Genomic DNA, 23,605 nt, shown 5'->3' with positions numbered 1-23,605 from the left:
GCCTACTATTCAAGAATGGACATTGAAAGTAAACCTAGCTGAGATGGCTAAAATATCTGCATATTTTAAGGATCATTCAAACGAGATATAAACTGGACTGGAAAAGATGGATTGATTATACTCAAAATAAATACGGGACTGAGAAATTTCAGATAGCTTATGACTAAAAAAACCAGGAATGATATAAATTGTTTAGAGTTAGCTTAGCAAGGAGGAGTTAAGGCTCAAATGAAAGATGTTATTAACTTTTTTCTGTTTAAGCTTACTTTAGAATGTTTTTGTTAAAGATTTATACCTTGTATTGGTTCTGCGAAGTCCGGGGGGGGGGGGAGGTTAAGGGAGGGAAGTAAATATTTGTAAAAGTTTATTTTTTAAAATTTTCATTAAAAAAAGAAAAAGAATTAGGATAGGATAGGATAAGAATTAGAAGAGGATAGTATAGTGTAGGATAAGAATTAGGAGAGTAGAATAAGAATTAGAAGAGGATAGGATAGAGTAGGGTAGGGTAGGATAGGATAGGATAGCATAGGATAGCATAGGATAGGATAAAAATTAGGAGAGAATAGAATAAGAATTAGAACACAATAGAGTAGGATAAGTACATGCCAGTTGCCAAGCTTCTGAATGTTGGGCTCAATTGTGGTTGTGACTCCAGATAGCTGGGGGGGGGGGAGGTGCGTGGGCTGAAGGAGTTTCCTTGGTCTTTCAATTCTGCAATTGTCTCTTTTAACTTTTTAAAATATCTGTTTGGCTTTAAAAAAAAAAAACCTTTGTTTTCAACTGTTATAATACAAAGCAACTTAGAACTAAGGAGAAATTTCCTGACAGTTAGAAAATTAATCAATGGGAAAATGTGCCTCCAGAAGTTGTGAATGCTGCAACAGTCATGTGTCATGTGTCACGTATCACGTATCATACAAATAAAAAGGCCAAGCCCAGTAGTAGAGACCCAATCAGAGAATCAAGTTGATCAGCCATAATCTGGGTTGGTTCTTTCCAGATGGAGAGCGGTGGAGAGCGACCATTCCATTGGGTCATTCCGTAGGAGAGTCCTGGCTTTGCTCCCCATGATCTGGTGAATGGGATAAAGAGGTGATCAAGGGGACCCTCCCTATCCCACTCCCATTCATTTCATTCATTTCATTTCCTTTATTTGTATGCCGCCCTTTTCCCTGGGGGGACTCAGGGCGGCTCACAATTCAAAAAGGGAGGGGGGAAAGACAAACAGTATTCCAATATGGAAACAATACAACATATTAAAAGAGAGCACAACAGTCACACAATTCGGGTGGGGTTGGAATCTTAACCCCAGGCCAGCCGGGACAGCCAGATCTTCAAAGCGGTGTGGAAGGATTGGAGGGTGGTGAGGGTCCGAATCTCCACGGGGAGTTCGTTCCAGAGGGTCAGAGCAGCCACTGAGAAGGCTCTCCTCCGGGTAGTTGCCAGTTTGCACTGGCTAGTAGATGGAATTCTGAGGAGGCCTAATCGATGCGATCGTATCGGTCTAGTGGAGGTAATTGGCAGTAGGCGGTCTCTCAAATACCCAGGCCCACTACCATGAAGGGCTTTATAGGTGATAAGTAGCACCTTGAAGCGCACCCGGAGATCGACAGGCAGCCAGTGCAGCTCGCGGAGGATAGGTGTAACGTGGGTGAAGCGAGGTGCACCCACAATCGCTCGCGCGGCCGCATTCTGGACTAGCTGAAGTTGCCGAATGCTCTTCAAGGGCAGCCCCATGTAGAGCACATTGCAGTATTCCAGCCTAGAGGTCACAAGGGCACGAGTGACTGTTGTGAGGGCCTCCCGGTTCAGGTAGGGACGCAACTGGTGTACCAGGTGAACCTGGGCAAATTAAGTTGGGAAGTAAGAGGCCCTTTGGGCCATGACATCAGCTGCCCCCCCATGAGCACATAAAGAATGCTGTGATGTCATGGCCCCTGGGGGAAGAGATATAAAGGCCAAATTGAGGGGGGGAGAGCTGTTGAGAGTTTAGACACTTGATGAGTCAAGTTGTGTTCTCAACTCAGTTGTGTTGAGAGGCGACCAGAGAATAGCGGAGCTATTTCAACCTAGAGTTACAAACCTTCTCCTTCACTGATAGCATCTGCTTCCAGTTCAAGCAGTCACTCTTCACAGCAGGATGTCTGATAGGCTGAAAAAGTTGCCCTTCCTGAAGAAGAAGGACAGCCAAAAGTCCCATCCACAGATCAATAATAATGACAACCAGGAAGCCCAGTTCTCTAGCTCCCGCCCGTCCAGTTTCTCAGCCAGTCAGCGACTCTCTCAAGTCTTCCCTTTGCTTCTGAAGTCTTCCCCGGCTCCAATGGAGGTTGGGAAGAAGGTTCAGCTTCCAGCTCTGGTGCTACCCAATTTGGCAGGCAGAGCAACTGCCAAGACCCCTCTGGGCTTTCTCAGATGGAGATCAAGGGTGGCCGGAAGGAGCACCCTCCCTTGCCAAGGGTGCCCAAGAAGGAAAAGGCTCAGAGGAGCCACCTCGCCCAGGGGAGAAATTTCACAATGTTTTAATCTTATCATTCTTTTAAAAAAAGTCATCCTAAATTAATCTTAATATTACATGGCTAATTTTAGATGCTCTTTTATATGTTGATTGCCCTGGAGTTCAGAGCTCCTCCTCAAGAGGGTTGTCTAAGGACATGAAGATCAGGGATTCGGGGCTTATGACCCGTTTGATCCCTCCCACAGGCTCAGCTTGCCCACCCCCTACATAGAACCTTTCTTTCTTCGCTTCGAGAAGGCTTGTCCCGTCAAACTCCCCCTCAATCTCAGTCTGTCTCTTCTTCCCAGAACTCTCTGACAAATTCTTCAGATATTTGTGGAACAGCAAGAAGCTACTAAAAGGAAGATCCGTCAAAGAACTCTTGGACTCCACGGAGGAGAGAGAAATATTGGAGACCATCTTCAACCATCTGCGTCCTCTCCAGGTAAGCAGCTTGGTTTGTGGTGGGCCCAGAGGTCCTCCGTGGAGAGGTTGCAGAAGCAGGGCTGCCCTGGTGGAGATGATTTATCCCCAAAGTAGAGAAATGTGGTTATTGAAAAGCTGCTAAATTATGGGGCCCTTGGTGGGAGGATCATGGAAGGACGATAGAATGATAGGCGCAACAATTTTGGACCCCACCTCAACATCAAGACAACTGGGTACTTAGAGACTTTCACCAGCCCTGGAACGCTTCCAATCCATGGAGAAAACCTACAAAATATGGACATTTTTCAGTATCTGGGATCCCACTTCCAACGCAAAGATCTTCTGACCTAGGCTTTCTTAATAAGCATGAAGCAAAGTCCGGGTCCCTCTCTTTTTTTACATGACTGTGAAGTCCTTTTATTCACAGTCAGCCAGGCTTGTCAAACATTCTTTCAGAGGAATAGTTATCAACACGAACCTTATCTTGCTCGGAGAGCTGCCAGATAATAAGTTTCCAAACGCAGGGCAAGGAAACACTTGGCACAGTGTCTCTTACAATAACAAACAGAACTTTCCACTCTTGAACAATGTTCCCTCTAATTTTTTTTCAGTTTGGGCGGAAAAGTATAGTGTTTGAGCGGCACATTTTCATGCCTGAGCACCTGAATTTTTTTCACAGATGTCACCCAAGACCATTCTAGTTTAAACTTCCAGCTGCACTTTTTTTTCGTAACAACATTTACTCCAGCTTTACGTTTTGACATCAGCACTGACTGATGATGTACCTATAGGGTTAGGGTTTATCAATTATTACAATTATCTTTTCAAATTCATTTTGGATTAAATAAAAAAGAGTTTTGAAATGAATATATAAATGGCACTTAATACCACTAATATTAAAATAGTAAATGTTTGATATACTTCATTTTAATGAATTTCACTTGATATACTTCATTTTAATGAGTTAACATTCAATTGCAAAAGTTGTCTATACACTGTATGCTTCTGTGAATGTACTATATGCAATTTGCTATTTTAAATGAGTAAAATTATTAAAATCACCATAATTAAAGTCTCATTCACATCTAAGAGTTTTCTTCCATCATTAATTTGTAAACTCAAGGATTTATTGCCTGCATGTTCAACAATGCTTGTTGTTTAAAAATTTGTGGGAATTTGCTCCTTTCTGTACAGAGGGTTTCAGTAACCTACTACTACTGCAAAACTAATTTCTAAACTGCATACTACTTGCAAATATAAATAGATTGTTAAAATGGCTCTACCATAACCAAATAAGAGAAAAAAACACCTTCCTTTTGTTTATAAAGTAGTGATTTTAGTTTGCTCTATGGAAGTCACTATTTTAAACTGACAGATAGGAAGTTTAATTAGATTAAAAGCAAAAATATCCTCAATGACTTTGAAAATCCCAATGAGTTATCAAATATAGGTACTCCTTCATTACAACGTGGGACTGGAATTTTTATTACTCAGCAATGTGGTCACAAAGCTGATGTGTGTCATGACTCATGTGACCGGGCTCTCTCGCCTCTTTCCAACTCCAAGGGCATCAATCATGTTAGCCAAGGGATCTGCAAAGCTGGCTCTTTTAAGACTGGTGGACTTCAACTTCCAGAATTTTGAGAGTTGAAGTCCACCAGTCTTAAAACAGCCAACTTTGCAGATCCCTTTGTTAGCCCAAAGCCTGGCGCTGGGCTTTGCTCCCCCATTGGTGGAGCCCCAAGAAGCGAGGAGGAAGAAAAAGAGCTCAAAAGAGCTACATTGTTGCTAAATGTAACCGGGGAGAGCCAGCCCAGGCAATAGCAAATTAGCCGATCTTGCAGCAGGTCTGAAAGGGGGGTGGGGAGCAAAACTCCAGGCAGGGCTCTCTGACTGTTCTAATTCCCCATGAAAACTGTTGTTGCCTCTGAAGCATTTGCTCCAGTGTTTTAAATCTTTAAGATCCCGTTTTTCTTTTCAACCTACACTGATTAGAGAATCCTGAAGTCAGGCGGCAAAGTACTGCAGTAGAAAAGGTTTAGCTGGAGGAGGTTTTGATTGCGATCGCTCTGTAGTTCGTGTCCAGATACCTAATATGCCTCACGTGCCTCTGCGCGGCAATTAGAAACTACTGCGCGGGGTATTGCAGTCATGTGCGCGGCCGCGCAGGCGCGCACCTTAGAGGGAACAGTGCTCTTGAAATGACTGACCAAACAAATTGTTTTCTGCAAAAGCCCCCTCCTTGTTCGCTCCTCTTTTGTTTCCTATGGGAGGGGCCAATCACCTCCAACCTGACCCTACTTTGTTAGTTGTTCTTGTCTTGTGTGCATGCACACATTGGGAACAGGCTCCAGCTGTTCCTCAGCATCACTGTTTTCTAGATCCCTCTCAGCCTCCAAAGCAGAACCCTCGTCTGAGCTTCCCCCAGTCCCCAGGGCTGGCCCTTGTTCCTCCCCAACCTCCACATTGTCTGACTCTGCAGCTAGCTCCGCTGGCCTCTGGCAGGCACAACAAAAGCAGACATCAATGTTGAGGCGCAAGCAGGATGAATGCAGCCTGGATGCATTGGCAAGAACTCAATGGTGAGAAGTCAATGGGTTGACGGACAGATGCCAACCCATCTTGACTCCTAACCAACATCTAATGATCCCACCTGTTGCAATGTATGGCCATGAGTGTTGGGCAGCAAACACGGAGGACCGAAAGCTATCTCCATGACATGGATACGCAAAGACTCCTTTCAATATCGGACACCTCCCTTCTCGACCACATCACAAATGACACTATTGGACAACATTTTGGTGTGGCACCAATTACAGAGAAGATGAGAGAAGGGGACTCTGCTGATAGGGACATGTCCAGAGAGCAGCATCTTCCACCGTGGCCAAGAGTGGTCGGCGACCTTGTGGGTGTCCAAAACAGAGATGGTAAGATGCCATCAACAAAGATATGCAAGGCACAGGCCCGAACCTAGGAGACGCAGGAGACCACGCAAAGTGACCCGAAAAGCAGACCCTGCGCCTGTGGGAATATGCTGGAAAGAAAAAGACAGGGCCCTTGGTGCTTTGAACTTGGTTCTTCAGTTGCAGACAATCCATGACCCAATGACATCATCAGAGTGTGATGTTTGCTCCCTGCTTCTTCAGGGCAAGCTACTCTATATAAACAGAGATCAAACACCACTCCCTTCTGGCACTGATGATGTTCCCTAGTTGGGTCATGAAACATCTGCTAAGAAAACCACCAAACTCAGAGAACAATAGTTGGTCCTTAACTTATAACCTCCACTGAGCCCAAATTTTATGTTGTTTGAGCAGGACATTTTGTAAATGGATTTGGCCCCATTTTACGACCTTTCTTGCCACCGCTGTTAAGCAAATCATTGCAGGTGTGAAGTTAGTAAGACAGTTGTTAAGTGAATCTGGCTTCTTCAGTGACTTTGCTTGGCAGAAAGTTGCAAAAATGGGATCACATGACCCGGGACACTGCAACTGGCACGAGTACATGCCAGTTGCCAAACGCTGAATTTTGATCACGTGACCCCAGGGATGCTGCCTGTGTGTGAAAAACAAAATTCCTTTTTTCAGTTGTAAACTTTTTGTTATAACTTCCAACAGTCAGTAAATAAATGTTCTGACCCAGCTCCCCAACACCACAAACCCTCTGACCTTAGCTCAAAGACTCCTTTATTAGGAGCACCAGCAGCCCCGGCAAAAATCTCACCTCAGATTAACAAGTCCATCTGGCAGGGAGATGAAGCGTTCTTTGCCACATCTATTCCTCTCCACCCCTGCCTTTTATCGCTAGGATGGAGTTTCGCTAGCAGCGATGGCTCTTCCTTCCCAAGGATCGGCCAATAGATTTCCACCACTCTCCTCTCCTCTGCCTTCTTTGCATCCACACATCAGGCACTGGACCAGCTGTTGTTCCTCTTCCTCATCAGCCACCTCCAGATCCAGGGACCATTGACTCTCCAACTGAAGCCTGATGGGCAGCCCAGACTCTGCCTCTGTCTCTCTCTTTGCCAGCTCCATTCCCTCTTCCCCCTTGGAGCTCTCAGGTTGCCTTGATGCAGACCCTGACTCCCATGCCTGCTCCTTCTCCTCCGATTGGGCTGCTGGAGGGGCCAGAGGCCGACGAGCCACCTCAATAAACGGTGATTAATCAAGAATTACCAACCTCCGGAAAGGGGTTGTTTACTTGCCATTCCAGACAGTGGAAGACAATCTATGCTCTTCATCTGGACAACCGTTCTCATAATTTGTGGCAGGATTTTTTCTTCCGTTCATCTCAGCTCCATCTCATACAATCTGGATGGTCCTTCTTGGGTGCTTTGTGTCTGTCCCAGCTAGAAAAGTCAAACAAATTATCATATGCATCCTGGCACAGAAGGGAAACCAACTCTTCCCCTTGGAAATACACAAAAGGCCCTTCCTTCCTCTGCTCCTTCACTTTGTCACAACTTACCGTATTTTCACGCTTATAATCCGCGGGCAATGTGCGTTTTTACCTACCCCGCATGCCCCCCGCGGGGTATAAAAGTGGGCGGGGTATACGGAAAATATTTTACACGACAGCGACTAACAGATTAACTAAAGGGAGACGTACCAGTATAGCAGTAAACAAACTTGAATAAACTAACCTGTTGCGTTATTTGAATTTTTTATTTATTAAAACAAAGTTACCATATTTTCACATCAATATAAAAGAGCCCTATACAACCCAAATTAACCTTTAAAACATATTTGTCCTATTACTATAAATTAATTAAAAGACTTTAATTGTCCTCTTCTTCACTCGATGAAGAAAAACCCTCAAAGGCATTGTCGCCCGAATCATCATTAAATGCCGCTAAAACGGCCTCTAGGTGTTTGGAGGTGACAGCGTCTTGTCGCAGATCGTCATCTTCGTCTGCCGAGTTGTCGCTTAGGTCTGAAGCGCCTTCTTTTTCGTCAGCAATGATGCCCTCCTTTTTAAATCCATTCAGGATAGTATCAGGAGAGATTTTGTTCCACGCATTAAGCACCCAATTGCAGGCTTCTCCATGGGTTGCACGACGCAAACGACCAGACGGTGTAAAAGTATGAGTCCCAGACTGCATCCATTCGTCCCATTCAGCGCAAACATAAGTTTTAAACGGATGATTTACTGCAATATCAAGTGGCTGAAGTTTGGAAGTTAAACCACCAGGGATAACAGAAACATGGGCCCCAAGGCCGTTCAGTTTCTTTTTAACGTTTTCGCACTTATGTGCAGCCATGCTATCAAATATTACCAACGATTTCTTCGAGAAAAATCCACCTGGTCGGGTTCAGAAACATTTATCTATCCATAACAGCATGACTTCATTGTCCATCCAACCATTTTTGTTGCAGTGTACGAAGACACCGGGTGGAAATTTTTCGTGGGTCATCGTGATTTGTTTAAATATAACCATTGGTTTAAGTTTTATTCCGTTTGCTGTACATGCCAGAACCACAGTAAAGCAGGTCCGCTCATGACCGGTAGTCGATATGGCCACCGTTTTAATTCCTTTTTCAGCGACTGACCTCGTAGCAGGAATGTCGAAGGCCATCGGAACTTCATCCATATTAATTATTTCAGAATGCAAAATTCCGCGTTCTCTAATGTTCTCAATGGTGAAATCTCTAAAATTAGCGACTAGTTGCTCCCAATCATTCGGTAAACGTTGTCCAACTGTTGTGCGCATACGCACGGATAAATTGTTCCGTTTCATAAATTTGCCCACCCAGGTTAAGCCACATTTGAAATCGGATATTTTTAGTTCAACGGCAATAAGCCTAGCTTTCATTTGGATGGCCAATGTAGAAACTCCTTGGTTATTCGCCCGCCTGTCTAAAACCCAGTTCTTAAGGTCTACCTCTAAATGCGGCCATTTCGCTCTAGGACCTCGTCTGGCGCGTTTCCTAGGATTCATTTTCGCTAATGCAGCCTTATCTTTTCTCCATTCTCTTATTGACTTTTCATCAACTTCAAATTCTCGGGCAGCAGATCTGTTGCTGGTTGCTTCAGCACGTGTTACTACGTTAAGTTTGAATTCGGCCGTATATGACTTTCACTTAGGCATGGTTAGCCTATATATAGGAGCTTTAATTCATGCATCAACGGTTTCACCAATTTTATAAGGAAAAGCGCGGTTGAGCTTGAGGTCATATGATGAAATAGCGCTAATGTAATGTTTACCGATTGGTTATAATGGGGAGGTCCGATGGCTTACTCGTCGCGGGTTATATAAGAAGGCGGGATGTATGAAAACTTTTTTACATAAATCTTGAAAACCTGCGGGTTATTTGCGTGGGCGGGTTATTTGTGTGAAAATACGGTAATTTTTGTTATACTTGTTCTTCTTCTTGTCCAAGCAGATTCCTGCAGACATCAAATGGTCCAGAGGTCAAAGAAGTGTATTGCCGTCCATCAACAAGTCTGCAATACAACCAAGCACTATCCAGGACTTGGCTAAAGATAAGGTAAATATGCTGAGGTTTTACACTTTTAGGGCTCCAGTTGTCTTAGACGCAACATCAGACAATGACAACTCGCTGTAGCCAACTCTTCCTACCCATGAGCCATGGTCGACTCACCTTCGATTAATTCAACATTTCCATGTTAAAAATCATTTCAACATTGTTTTTCATGTTTCATTTTGTCCCTCCTTTGGCATCCTTTCTTTGATGCTTCTCTTCCATTATTTCTCGATATTAGGCAGACAAATGAATAATAGAATTACAGACTTGGAAGGAGGCCTTGGAGATCTTCCAGGCCAACCCCTTGCTCAGGCAGAAAACCCTTTACCATTTCAGGCAAATGGTTGTCTAATCTCTTTTTAAAACCCTCCAGTGATGCAGCACCCACAACCTCTGGAGGCAAACTGTTCCAGTGATTAATTGTCCTCACGGTTAGGAAGTTCCTCCTTAGTTCTAGGTTGGTTCTCTCCTTGATAAGTTTCCATCCGCTTCTTCTCGTCTTGCCTTCTGGTCCTTTGGAGAATAGGTTGACCCCCTCTTCTTTGTGGCAACCCCTGACATATTGCAGCACTGCTATTAGTGTAACTCTGGTTCCTGTGTGAGTTGGCTATGGCAAGTAAGCCATGGTTAGTTTGCCGTGCCAAGAGTGGTAAGGTGTCTCAATCACCAAGGAGAACTAATGCACTTAAAAAGATGAAGCTGCAAGATCTTGACAAAAATCATCAAGCATTTCAGACCCCCAAACAGGGAATTAACAAGAGGACCTATGGGGAAGGGGGAGGGGTGTGTGTTTGTGGGTCTGGCTGTCATATTTGCTTTTCCTGACCCGGGAACTGCAGTGGGAAACGGCCCTGTGCTTGACCACACGTGGCCCATTCCTGATCCTCCTTTGTCCTCTGTTTCCTTTTCCTGGCTGATGGGTGGAGCTCTCTAGGACTCATGGACTCTTTTTCCAACCTTCAGATTAACAGATATTACGGGTTAAAACTGAGGAACTGCAGGAGGAAGGACCTTGTGAAGGACCATATCAAAAGACTTCTCGTGTTCTCAGTTGCAGATGAGACAGACAAAGATGTGAGTGGGAGTGGACTGCCTATGGGGGCTGGGACCTCCAACTTTGTGAGGTCCTTGGTGCTCTATAAGCTTGGTGATTTTCACGTCATCAGTTCTAGAAGGGAAGAGGTTTTGCAGTGTGTAGGTGAAGAGAGGAGGAGGAGGGCAGGAGGGGGAGGGGAGGAGGATAAGGAAAAGAACTGTGGTTTTTTGGTACTCTCTTAACTTGGTTGTTTTCTTGGAGATGTTTCATTATCTAGATAGTTACCATTATAAGTGCTAGAAGGGCATGGGGTTTGCAGAGAAGAGGAGGAAAAGGGGAGGAGAAAGGGAAAGATTTAAAAAAGGAAAATGTGCAAATGTTTTAATTCATAAGCATCACTTTGCCTAGGGAATCTCAGAAACCATCCACCTCACTGCATTTTGTCATCTGCCTGAAATCCTCCAGATCCTCAGGGAGGTTGGCTCCAATCAAAACCTGAGGAGATGGTTTCTCTTTGATGGCTCCTGTCAAATCGTGTGAGGACAGATGAGGCGCAAACAGCTGAGGTAATGAGGAACAGGGTTTATTGACAAGAACAAGATAAAACATAACAGTAGAAAGAGTGTACCTTTTTTGATGAAAATTATCAGTACTTTCATCAAAGTAAACAAACCCACATGCTGATTACGTCGCCAGATCATGCCGCTAAGCGGAAGTGATATGCACAGCCCCCTCTGGATATGATGTGCATAGCCCTCCTCCATGGCTGGGATGTGCATAATTGACCCCACGTGGCGCAGGATTCACAAGGCCATAACCCTAGCCAGATATGTTGTATTGGCCTAAGCCCATCATGATAAGTATGAGTAGCCCTAACAGATAAAATGTTGTGCAAGGTCCTAGCCCTATTTTTCAGATTAGAGGTGTTGAACCTAACCCCATCAAGAAAGATGCCAAGCCTCTGGGTACGTGATTAGCTTAACCCTAGACTAATTCTATGGACATTTAAGGGGGAGGGGGGTTGTGAAATAAAAATGTTTTTTATTTCTAATCATTCTGGCTTAATGATGATTTTAATTTTGTGGAGTTTTAAAATCAATGCCTCAAAAGCTGGGGACAAAAAGGAGCACTTAGGGCCTGCATTTAACCCCACTTTTTTCTAAAAGGTATTTGTTTCTAGGCAATGATGTTTTAATTTTTGTGGAAATGGGGCCTGCATTTAACACAGCTTTTTTTCTAAAAGATATTTATTTCTAGGAGGTTTTAAAAACACTTTCCTCGAAGGCAGGGGAAAAAACACAGCCCCTTTTAAACCCCGCATCTGGTTTTTACCTTCGTAAAATCTAAAGACACATATTTTGCCAATTTCCCCTTTAAATCCTCATATAACCAATTGAAGCCCACCTACAGGAAAAGACAAGGAATATTAACAGGAATTAAAATGTTCACAAGATGCAAGTCGCAAGGCGATATGTAGGAGTTAAGCCTTGTTCAGGCATGCCGGGGACATGCCCGGGTATGTCATACCCACACACCCACCCCCTGTGATTCTGTGCATGTGCAAGAGGCATGCCAGGGACATGCCTGGGCATGTCATACCCCCTGTAATTCTGGGCATGCAGAAGGCTCAAGGACTTGTCATTACAAGAGCTGGGAACTTTGTGCAGGTAGCCTTTAATTCCAGCAGTCTCTTGAAGGTGGCAACCTCTGATTCCAAATATGTTTTTAAAACAACAGCAAAAGCCAGCATCGCATGCTCTGACATAAGACCCCAGCCGCCAGAATGCAACAAACCCTATTGCAAGGGTTCAGGATCAGGGACGTGCAGTCACTAGAGGCAAGGGAGGCGGGGCCTCACTAGTCTCCTCAGGGAAAGGAAAGGATTTTAAATAATTTTCTTAAAATAATTAAAGCCAGGGTAGTTGCTACCAGATTTCAAGTCACAGTGGCTTGGTGTCTGTTCTCAGTATTAACTAGGAGGAAGCCAGAGAACTCGGGGCCTCCTTTGCATAAGGAATTTTTCACCTTTTAAAAGTTAAGAAAGAGTTAAAAAGCAAAAAATTCCATATGCAAAAGAGGCACTGATTCTCCCGCCTCCTGATCGGGGAGCAGCGAATCATGCCTTATGGATCGGACGGAGGGAGGGGGGGATTCTAATTTATTGTAATGAAATATGTAATTTTTTTTATTGTGGAGTGTGTGTGTGTGTGTGTGTGTGTTTCTTTCTTCACAATGGTCCGGTGGGGTCAGAGGAGGCGGGGTGGCCGAGGCGGCGGAGTGCGGAGGCGGCAGGGACGTTTTCGCCGCTGTGTCCCAACAGGCTAGGCGTCTCGCATTTATGTCTGCCATAAACGCAAGACACCTGGCCTGTTGGACACAGTGGTGGCGGGGGGAGGAATGGGCTGGGTGGGCAGGGAGGACGAGCAGGGAGGAAGAGGAGGAGGAGGAGGAGAAGAGTGGTGAATCCAGGCAGGGAGCAGGTCGGGCGGGGGGGGGGGAGCTGGCTGGCTGCAGGCCGGGGCAGCAGGATTGTTTGTCGGAGGAGGCGGGGTGGGCAAGGCAGTGGAGTGCGACGGCGGTGAGAAGCATCTCAGATGGAGCCGGGACACCCGGAAGGCAAGCCAGCACTTAAAGGCATGCCGAAGTGCCAGCTTGCCTTCCGGGTGTCCCGGATCCATCTGAGATGCTTCTCGCCACCGTCGCGCTCCACCGCCTTGCCCCCCCCCGCCTCCTCTGACAAACAATCCTGCTGCCCCGGCCTGCAGCCAGCCCAGCACCGAGCGGGGAGGAGGAGGAGGAGGAGGAGGAGGAGGAGGAGAAGTCCAGGCAGGTCGGGCGGATGGTGGGTGGGCTGGCTGGCTGCAGGCTGGGGCAGCAGGATTGTTTGTTGGAGGAGGCAGGCCAGGAACTGGAGAAGCTGGCGGACCGCTCGGAAGCCATGCCGCGCCCTCGCCATGGAGGCTCCAGTCCGAGCGATCCGCCGGCTTCTCCAGTTCCTGGCCCAGTGCCTCCTTACAGAAGCAGCTGCCGCGCGGCAAAGCAGCCCAAGGCGGCAGGAACGCCCCGCTGGGCGAAGGAGGGGTGGTGGCGGTGGCAGTGGCTGCTTTAAGCGCTGCCTTGTCTCACAGCCGGGGCTGCTCCATACTGCCAGCCGCTGGCACGTGCTCATGCAAGAGCCTCTGCATGGTGCCGGGTGGCCGTGGAGAAGCTTTGCTCCGCTTCTCGCTCAGCCTTCCCCCAGGGGCGATCCAGGACTTCCAGCAGTGGAGCCTGGAGAAGCAGCGGTTGCAGGCCGGGGCAGCAGGTGCGTGACGGTGGCGGGGCACTTTGCATCGCGGGAGCCGCCAAGCGCCTTTGCTGCAGACCCGGGCGCTTGGTGGCTCCCGCGATGCAAATCCCCCCCCCCCCCCGGCCGAGGCCAACCGCTGTCCCGCTGAGCTGCTTCGCCAAAGTCTGGGAAGGAACTATGCTGGAGCTGGCGATTCTTTGAAGAGATGCCCAGCTGAGCCTCACCAGGCATAAACCTCACAGCACGTCACTAGTTATGATTAAGAAAATGTTTTATTCAGACCCGTTTTGCACGGCTGCAGCATGGTGTGTTGCAGTTTTAATGCTGAGGTGCAGAGTACTTACCGGACAGTATGTGAAACAGCGAATGAGGCTTCATTATCTCCCAGCAATGGTAAGTAAATATATTTTTATTTATGACATTGTAAATAATACTGGAGTGGATAGCTCACTAACAAGATGTGCTTTATATTTTGCAGACTCCAAAATAATAACACCTAGACAGAAAAGAGTTCAAGACAACCTGATTTTATATTCCAGTGGTAATTGCCGTGGTCACAAAGCTTCTGCAGATTTTTCTGATCTAGACTATAACTGGGATTCTGAGCTATCCCAGAGAAGATGCTATCTACCTAGTGAGCTAAAGAGTTGCAATTTGTGTAAAGGCTGGTTTGCTTGTGGCTACGGACATGATTTGTGGAATACAGATGAGTCAATTAATTGTAAAATAGCATATTATGCCTCTCTATATTCTGCTTCTGATAGTGGTAATGAGGGATATTTTTCTGATGGATGTGCCATGCCCCTCTGAACTATGTATAACCAATAAAACATTGTGTTAATGTCAACACTTGACCCATTTGTCAGTGTTCTTTCAGTATAATGATGCATGAAAAAGCATTTAAGCCATATTTAGTATTCACTATGATATGTAGGGAGTTATGGAGGTATAAACACCCTGTTTCAGGAAGCTAGAAAACATGATAAAAACCTGATCTTGAAGCAAGTCAAGACGTGGCTGTCAGGGCAAGATGCTTATACACTTCATAAGCCTATAATAATTAATTTTCCTACAAATAAATCAGTAGTGTCTGGCTTAGATCATCAATGGCAGGCCGACCTCATAGATGTGTCCAAAATTTCTAAAGAGAACCATGGAAAAAAATACATCTTAGCAGTTATTGATGTGTTAAAAGAGGGCAGGGGAGACACAGAGAATTTCAAGAGAGAAAGAAATGACATTTTTCTTTGAGAAGCGGGTACTATAATAGCATCCGACAACTGTTAGAAAATATGAACAAGCTTATATCAAATGTCAAGGATAGCCCTAAGACAACCCTACATTATGATTCAGTGCCATTACTATGTGCCATTACTATGCTGTGTGCCTGTGTGTGGGCAAGACAATGATTTCATAACAATGACCTATGACTGTCGACCTTATGTGCCAGTCAGCAAACATCACATTGATACTGTTACTATAGAATCAAAACCAACCTGGACAAAAACGTGGCTTACTAAAGGACACAAGCCGGGGGAGGCCTTCCAGGCTTCAGAGGAGCATCCATTATGTACAGGACCAGTTTAGGAGGGTTGTTCCGTGAACAACCGTGAATTGATTTTTAAATCAATGCCTTTTTTGAGACGAGGATTAGAAATCATTAAGCTGCATGTGAAATCTGCTGCTAAAAACATTGCCAGAGATGTTGCATCTTGTATCCTGTGTTGTTGAGAGTCAGCAGAATGGATCAGGGCTGGTCATAGCCAGGAAGAATTACGAATCGGGCCTGCCTATTCTATTTAAAAAGAGAAGACTTGTGAAAAAGCCCCATCATACCAAGAGGAGACATGCACAGGAGAGGAAACCCTGTGCCAAGAAAGACATATTATAAGACAATATGTCATTTATTCATTCTGCTTCAGAGGAATGTGTTAAATCTGAACTGGATCTTTTTCAACTGGCACCTACACAGACCACTATTGAAAACAGTACCTATGTCGAGATCTCTCCTTTTTCCAGAGTGGGAGGAGGGAATGGTCACACGTGGTTTTATCACAGCCTGATTGGTTCAAGACTGAGAGGAAATCTATAAATACTGGTGCCTGTCCACTGTTAGCCCAGATTCTCTCTCAGTCTGGTCCAAGCTGTAGAGTAGTTTGGTAGGATTCTGCTTTGTTTTTCTCCTTTTGGGGTGAGTTCTATTCAATCTGATTTCTATTTGGCTAATTGGGCACTCTAAATCCTTTTAAATTCTAAATTGATCTGCTGCGGCCCCAAGGGACAGATCTCTGCCTCAGGCGGCTGGGGGAGGGCCCAGTGGGACACTAGTCTCCCCCCCGCAGGACAGGAGCCTCAGCCCGACCCCCGGGTGTGTGGGGGTGCCAGCTCCTTTTAGGCTGCTTAGAAGCAGCCGTTTTGCAGCAGGAGCGCTAAAAGCAGCTTCGGAGCCTCGAGGAGCACGCGAGCAGCCTGCCTTACAGCTGATCGCTCCGGAGGGCAGCTGCGCTACAGGCTCCTTTGATTGTGTTGCCGTGGGGACAGAGCGGGGGTGAGGAGAGCGTGTGTGTGTGCCGTGCGGCTCTCCCCGCTCGTTTTGAAGAAGCGCCAGCTGGGAAAGCCTGGCTGGGGTGCTGGCATTATTTTCAGGGCTTTTCTCCCACGCACGGAGTTCCGGCAGCCATTTTGGAGGCTGCCACGTGCGTGTGGCCTTGCATCTAGGGCTCCCCTTGGGCCCTAGAGTTTCAGTTCTCCCTCCCTGGGACTTTAGCTTGGGTATGTCCCACGTGTGACCATTCCCTCCTCCCACTCTGGAAAAAGGACGTTGGTCTTACCTGAACGTCTATTTTCTGATGGGAGGAGGGAATGGTCACAACCCGCCCTGAGTTTTGTCAGTTGGGGCCAAGGGGAGGGCCCGGGGATGTGTTTCTTTTAATGTTGTACGCCGCCCTGAGTCCTTGGGAGAAGGGCGGCATATAAATTGAATAAACCTCAACCTCAACCTCTCGGTTCTTTTGGGATAGTTCCAGAGACTCGCAGAGCTGGAGGCACCCCAGAGGTCATCTAGTCCGACCCCTGCCCAAGCAGGAGCGATTTGCCGGCTTTTCCAGAGGACCATCCCCCTAGGAGCCCCCTCCTTGTGGAAGGGGCTGAGGATCCAGGGGAGAAAAGGCTCCTGAGAACTGTTAAAATTCAGCTTCTCAACAGCAGAGATCCAAGCCCCACTTCCTTGCCCAGAAGGTCTTTTCCCAAACCGTTGGCCCTTGGCCATTTGGGGGGGGGGGGGGCAGCAGGAAACCTCACCACCAGGTGAAGCACTGAGAGGTCCTCACCTATCCCACATTTTCTAAAACAAAATTTCCTGTAGGCCATCGAAGCCTTAATTACAATAAAGGTGACAGAGGAGGTTTTCATTACCACTTTAGTTTTAACATCCAAATTGGGTGGCAGATACCTTGGTGGATGTCTGTAAAATGCTGGATGCCAAAACACATCTTAAAGGCAGGTAAATTGTAGGTTGAATGTAGGCAACTAAAGCAAGCTCAGCTATTCATCAACCTCTCTTCTGATAAAAATTGAGGGGGGGGATCTGGGAGTAGCAAGGTTTTTATCATTTGTATTTTAATTAATCAGTCACATTTTTTCATTCCTCTAGTTCCTTTAGGAGAGGAACATTATTTGCTTATCTTTTTTATGTACTTTAAATTATAATTTATCTTGGCTATTCAACAATTGTCCTAAAGTATCATTCAGATAAGCGGAACTGGAGGACAAAGACATTTAGAGTACTATATTCTGTTCTGGATATTGTCTCCCAAAACCCAAATAAAACGTTAATGCTATTTATATTCTAGCTGCCAATCATCACTTGGCAAGCAACTTCCTGAGATGATTAAATCTCCATGAAAAATCTCTGAAAAGAAAATACTTCATGGGCCACACTAATTAATCTTAATTAGGGTGACCAGACGTCCCGCATTTGGCGGGACAGGCATGCCTTCTCATAATTTTTCCCGTGTCCGCTGCCGCTCGCATGGGCGGGGTAGTGTAGCAAGTGAGCAGGCGGGTGGGCGGGGGAGCAAGCTCGCCTTTCCAGCCCCACTTCCGGACAAGCTGTGGGAAAGCCTCCACAAAAAGAGCCACCTGGGGCCGCTGCTTCTTCTCCGAACCCAGAGTAAGTGACGGGTGGGGCGAGTGAGCGGGGGGATGGTGGTAGGATCGCCGCCCACTGCACTGCAGCTCACTCGCCCCAGGCCGGGCTGGGAGGCTTTGGCTGTCCAGGCGGGAAGAGCGCGGAGGAAGGCAGAGCGGCGCTCGACACGACTCTGCTACTTCTGCTGGAGGAGCCCCTAGATAGGGAAGGCGGGTGGCGGGGCGGAGCAAGGGAGCGCAAGCGGCGGATCTCGGGCTCATATGCAGACGGAGCTCTCCAGGCACAGGAGCGCTGGAAAAGTGCTCCGCTCATGCACCGACCAGGACGGAGCACGCTCGCTCGCTCGCTCCAGTTCTGCCTGCCGGCACGCTAAAGTACCAACATGACTTTGAAGTGCTGGCTTGCCGCTTGCCTTCCACGTCTGCCCGCGCGGAAGGCAATCCAGCACTTCAAAGTCATGCCGGCAGTTTAGAACTCGGCCGCCATTCAGCGAAACATGTTTCGCTGAATGGCAGCCGAGGGGCACGCTAAAGTGCCGGCATGACTTTGAAGTGCTGGTTTGACGCTTGCCTTCCATGTCGGCCCGCGCGGAAGGCAAGCCGGGCCTTCAAAGTCATGCCGGCAGTTTAGAACTCGGCATGAATGGCGGCCGAGGGGCACGCTAAAGTGCCGGCATGACTTTGAAGTGCTGGCTTGCTTGCCTTCCACGTCGGCCCGCGCGGAAGGTAAGCCAGCATTTCAAAGTCATGCCGGCAGTTTAGCGTGCCCCTCGGCCGCCATTCAGCGAAACATGTTTCGCTGAATGGCGGCCGAGCCCTGCCGGCAGCCTTCCGGGCCGGCCGGCCATTCAGCACTCGCACCCGGCGCTCGCACGCCCACAGGACGGCGTTGGGGAGGAGAGGAACTGTGCGGGTCCCGCCGCTCATGGTACAGGCGAGGGTTGGCCGGCTGGGAGTGGGGGTGGCTGCTGCCAAGGCCTCCAGCCTTGAAATCCTGGGTGGGGAAGGCGAAGGTTCGCTCCAGAGCTGCGGAAGACCATTGCTGCACCGTGAGGCCTCCGCCCCGGGGATCCCCCGCTCCACCCATTCAGATTACCCCCAAACCCAAAGGAGCCTGGGCGCAGGGATGCAGGCCAGGGGGGATGGGGTTTGGGGGCTCAGAGGAGGAAGGGGCGATCTCCCCCTCCATTTGTCTGTCCCGCTGCGGAGCTTCTCCCAGGGGAGGGGGAGGCAGCGAGTGCGCTGATCCCTGTTTGCAAGACCAGCCCTCCACCTTCTTGTCCCGTTGGGAAGGAGGTGGGTAGGAGACAAGAAGGGGGCAGGGTGACCTCGCTGCTTGCATTTCCCCTATTCCCCCGCTCCCAATATAGGTGCAGAGAAAGAGCCAGGCTTCAGAAAGGGAAGGATATTTTTAATAATTTTCTTTGTCTGAATATGATTTCCCATTGAGGAAAAGGGGAGTTTCAATTCCCCACCAGTAAAAAAAAACATTTAGTCTTTGAAGGGCCCTTGTGTGACATCTGCCTAGGATCCCACCTCACACACCTCCTCTTTCAGAAAGAGCTTGGTGCACCTAGGATCCCACCTCACACACCTCCTCTTTCAGAAAGAACTTGGTGCACCTAGGATCCCACCTCACACACCTCCTCTTTCAGAAAGAGCTTGTTGCACCTAGGATCCCACCTCACACACCTCCTCTTTCAGAAAGAGCTTGGTACACCTAGGATCCCACCTCACACACCTCCTCTTTCAGAAAGAGCTTGGTGCACCTAGGATCCCTCACCTCACACACCTCCTCCCAGCTTGGGAGATGGTGGGATCTTCTGCTTTCTGAGCTTGGTGCAGCAAGGATCCCACTATCCTACTATTTTATTTTTCTTTATGTACACTGAGAGCATATTTACCAAAGACAAATTCCTTGTGTGTCCAATCACACTTGGCTAATAAACTATTCTATTCTACTTTACTCTACTCTACTCTACTCATTTCTATTTCAATTCTAACAAGGAGTTTAGCTTCTCTCTCTTGAAAATGTAAGCTAGCATAAGGCATTATAATGCAAGCTAGCCTTAACTTTCAAACGGTTCATTTAGTGACCAAAGTTACAATGGCAATGAAAAAAGTGACTGATTACCATTTTTCACACTTAGCGACCATTTTCACACTTAACGACCGTTGCAGTATCCTCATGGTCACGTGATCAAAATTTTGATGTTTGGCAACAGATTCGTATTTATGATGGTTTACCAATCTGAAAATCTGGTCACCTTAATCTTAATCAATGTCAATACAGTATGTCTTTCTAAAATAATTTATTTTTTCAATGTTGCAGAAGAACAATCTCAACTTCCTGCAATAACATCAATAAAACAATAATGGAGACACATTGAGGAATATAATGTTTATATAGTATATTGTAGTCAGTATACATGGCATTAACAATGACATTAACACTTGGAATATTTTCTTTTCTTTTTTTCTTCAATCTCCAGGAAAAGGTGCCTGTGGGTTTCACTGGAGGAGCCATTTACTTTTTACAATATAAGTAGGACAGGATGTTGAGGAGAAACCCATCTCTGCTGCAAACAACCTCCCATTAACACCATTAGAACCAGCATGCATGACATCCTTCCTTGCTCAACAATGTGATGGTTCGTAAGTGTTTGAACTAATTTGGTTGCCAGTTTTTCTATATTTCTCCATTATAAAGATATATTATTATTGTTGTTGTTGTTGTTGTTGTTATTATTATACAATTGTATCACAGCGGCCAGTTGTTTCGCCGGATTTGGCATTGATTACTAGTTGGGCCCCACTCAGGGGCCTAGGACATTGTAATGTATTTTCGTAATATGCGTGCGGATCCAAGCAGTGCAGCTTTTTGCACTTAACTGATGGTGATTTTGTCCATTTTTAACTGTTTTAAATATAATTCCAGTGCTTTTGGAATAGCACCCAGTGTGCCGATTACCACTGGAATTACCACTGCTGGTTTGTGCCATAATCGTTGAATTTTGATTTTTAAGTCCTGGTATTTTGCTATTTTTTCATGTTCCTTCTCGACGACCCTGCTATCACCTGGTATTGCGATGTCTATGATTGTGACCTTATTTTTCTCAACCAGTGTGATGTCTGGTGTATTATGCGCCAGTATTTTGTCGGTTTGTATACGGAAATCCCACAAGATCTTGACCATCTGATTTTCGGTGACTTTTTCAGGCTGATGTTCCCACCAGTTTGTTGCTGTTTTAATATTATAATTTTTGCACAAATTCCAATGGATCATTTGTCCTACTGAATTGTGCCGCAATTTATAATCAGTCTGCATGATTTTTTTATAGCAGCTGAGTATGTGATCAACAGTTTCATCAGCTTCTTTGCAAAGTCTGCATTTGGCATCATCAGAGGATTTTTCGATTTTGGCCTTAATGGCATTTGTGCGGATAGCTTGTTCTTGCGCAGCCAGCATTAGTGACTCTGTTTCTTTCTTTAATGTACCTGTTGTTAACCATAACCAAGTTTGTTCACTGTCCACTTTATCTTTTATTTTTTCCAGAAATTGGCCATGCAGTGCTTTGTTCTGCCAACTCTCCATTCTTGATTTTATCACATCTTTTCTGTATTCTTCTTTCGTCTGTTGGGCCTTCAGTAGATTTTTGTTCTTTACTTTGATTAATAGATGTTCTTGACTTTCTTTTAAATAATCAGCCAGTGCATGTTTTTCTTCTTCAACTGTTTGCTTCACTTGTAATAATCCTCTGCCACCTGATTTTCGGGGCAGATATAGTCTATCAGTATCACCACGTGGATGTAAACTGTAGTGCATTGTCATTAGTTTCCTGGTTTTTCGGTCCAAAATGTCCAAATCAGCTTGTGTCCAGTTAACTATACCAGCTGTGTATCTTATAGCTGGTATTGCCCAAATATTTATGGCCTTGATTGTATTTTCACCATTCAATTTAGATTTCAAAATTTTTCCTAACTCTGTTGGTATACTCTCACCTGATAATAGTTTTTACTTCTCCATGCTTGATGTTATCCAACTGCAGAATGCCTAAGTATTTGTAGGCTTCATTTTCGTTGCATTTAATTAGTTGGCCATCGGGCATTTCAATTCCCTCACATGCAGTGATTTTGCTCCTTTTAATGGATACAGTGGCACATTTTTCCATGCCAAACTGCATTGAAATATCAGTGCTGAATACTCGGACTGTGTTTGTCAGTGATTGGATTTCTATTTTTGACTTTCCATAGAGTTTCAAATCATCCATATATAATAAATGCAAATTTTTTTCAGCTTCTTTGGCTGTTTGGTAGCCTAATTTCATTTTTTTTTTAAGATTATTGATAGTGGGATCATGGCGATGATGAAGAGAAAAGGTGAAAGTGAATCACCCTGGAAAATTTCTAGCTTGATATTAACCATTCCGTAGTTCTCATTCCCTACTGCCAACTCAGTTCTCCATTGTTTCATCGCCTTTTGAGTAAAGGATATAATATTTTTGCTAATGCCAGTTGTTTCTAAGCATTTTATGATCCAACTATGTGGCAATGAGTCAAATGCCTTTTTGTAATCAATCCAGACCATATTCAAGTTCGTTTTTCTGTTCTTACAATTTTCTAATATCGTTTTATCAATTAGGAGCTGATCTTTTGTGCCCCTGCTCCTTCTTTTGTTGCCTTTTTGCTCTACTGGCAAGATGTTGTTTGTTTCCAAATAATCCATCATGTTATCTGCAATAATGCCTGTGAGTAATTTGAAGGTTGTTGGCAAGCATGTTATTGGTCTGTAGTTTTCAGGTGTTGTTCCTTTAGTTGCATCTTTCTGAATCAAGTATGTTTTTCCAGTTGTCAACCATTCATCAATTTGGCCCTTTTGTAAAATTTCATTCAGTGGCCTGACCAATATTGCATGCAAACTGGTCAGATATTTGAGCCAGAAACCATGTAATTGGTCCTTTCCAGGTGATGTCCAATTCTTTACCTTTTTTACTCGATTTTTGACCATCTCAGTTGTTATTTCTAATACTTGCATTTGTTTGTTGCCAATGCTTTTCTCAAAGTCATGTATCCACTTTGCTTCCTTATGCATTTCCCTTTGCATTTTCCCATAATTCTTTCCAGAATTCAACTGTGGCCTGCTTTTCTGGTTTTTCACTTTTGGTGTCACCATTCACATTAAGACTTTGATAAAAACGCCGTTGGGCTGATCAAAATTGCTGATTTTGTTTATATTGGATGATTCGTGCCTCATGTCTTTCAATTTTTCTAGCTGTTTCTGTTATCTGCTGTTTTACAATCTCTACAGCTTCATTGAGGTTTCTTGGATCCAATCTATATCTTCTGATTAGCCGATCTATGATTTTGTTGTTTTTAAGCCGTTGCTCATGCATGTTCTTTAAGTTACTAGCATCTGCCCTTAATTTTTTGACTTTTTGTTCTAATCGGATTTTCCACTTTGGCTTTGATGCTTTTTCCGTTGTGTGACTAGGTACTTTGATTTTAATGCCTAGTTCATTAGTGACTATTACAGCTGCGCTGTACATTAACTGCTTCATTTCCAAGATGGATCCCGATTCAATTGTTGAAAACACTGAATTAACCATTTTCATGATAGGGGCCAAAATTTTCTTAGGCACAGTTTTTAGTGATGGTAAACGTTGTCTTTCCTCATTAAGCAGAAAATGCTCCATGATCTTATCTTTTAATTCTTTTTGTTTTTG

This window comes from Thamnophis sirtalis, unplaced genomic scaffold (assembly GCF_051295495.1).
Source record: "Thamnophis sirtalis isolate CommonGarterSnake01/CBP01778 unplaced genomic scaffold, rThaSir2_p1.2 scaffold_13, whole genome shotgun sequence".
NCBI classification, from domain to species: domain Eukaryota; kingdom Metazoa; phylum Chordata; class Lepidosauria; order Squamata; family Natricidae; genus Thamnophis; species Thamnophis sirtalis.
Note: the sequence above shows the minus strand (reverse complement) of the source record.